The 592-nt window shown below is 59.1% G+C and overlaps 1 protein-coding gene across 1 annotated transcript in view; it reads left to right on the top strand.

Moving 5' to 3' along the window:
- Window positions 1-246: 246 nt before the first annotated feature.
- The window catches only part of ZDHHC21 (zDHHC palmitoyltransferase 21), an 82,528-nt gene continuing 82,182 nt past the window's right edge, over window positions 247-592 (top strand). The window contains exon 1 of the mRNA XM_077765037.1: window positions 247-268. The gene's annotated coding sequence lies outside the window, so the exon portion shown is untranslated. The remainder of the gene's footprint in view (window positions 269-592) is intronic.

Genomic DNA, 592 nt, shown 5'->3' with positions numbered 1-592 from the left:
GTTGAGTCCATTTCCCCCCCTAGGTTGCAGGGATGGGAAATTGGCAACTTCGGAATGTCTCCTTAAATATGGCGAAAAGCTTGTTTGGGTGCGAATTGAGGTGGCCCATAGGAACAGGAAACATCTTAGATGGCAGGGTCAACTCCACGTGTAGGAATCACCTGGAGATCTTGTTAAAATGCAGCTACTGATTCAGCAGATCTGAGGTGGTGCATTTCTGACAGGTTCCCAGAGGATGCAGATGCTGAGGGCCGCACTCCGAAATAAGGTACCAGGGGACACCCAGAGCGCGTCAGGGGAAGAGAGGCCTGTCGACCATTATGCCTGAAGAAAGGAGGATAGTTGCAATCCTTAAAGGAAGGGCTCTCTGCGGGCGCGCAGAGAGGGGGACGGAGAGCGTGCGGGGACAAAGAGGAGGAAGGCCAGGGCACGGCTGGGAAGGTTGCGGCGGGAGAGGGCAGAGGCGCCGAGGTGCGTCAGGTACTAGTGTTCCGGTGACGGCGGTCCCGCGGGGCGCGCCTCCTCCCGGCCAAGGCGCGATTTCTGCCCTTTCGACCCTCGGCGGCTCCCATCGCGGCTCCCGGGAGCGGAG

Source organism: Crocuta crocuta, unplaced genomic scaffold, assembly GCF_008692635.1.
Source record: "Crocuta crocuta isolate KB4526 unplaced genomic scaffold, BGI_CrCroc_1.0 scaffold687, whole genome shotgun sequence".
Taxonomy (NCBI): domain Eukaryota; kingdom Metazoa; phylum Chordata; class Mammalia; order Carnivora; family Hyaenidae; genus Crocuta; species Crocuta crocuta.
The sequence above is the reverse complement of the archived record's forward strand: the minus strand, read 5'-3'. Positions and strand labels throughout refer to the sequence as shown.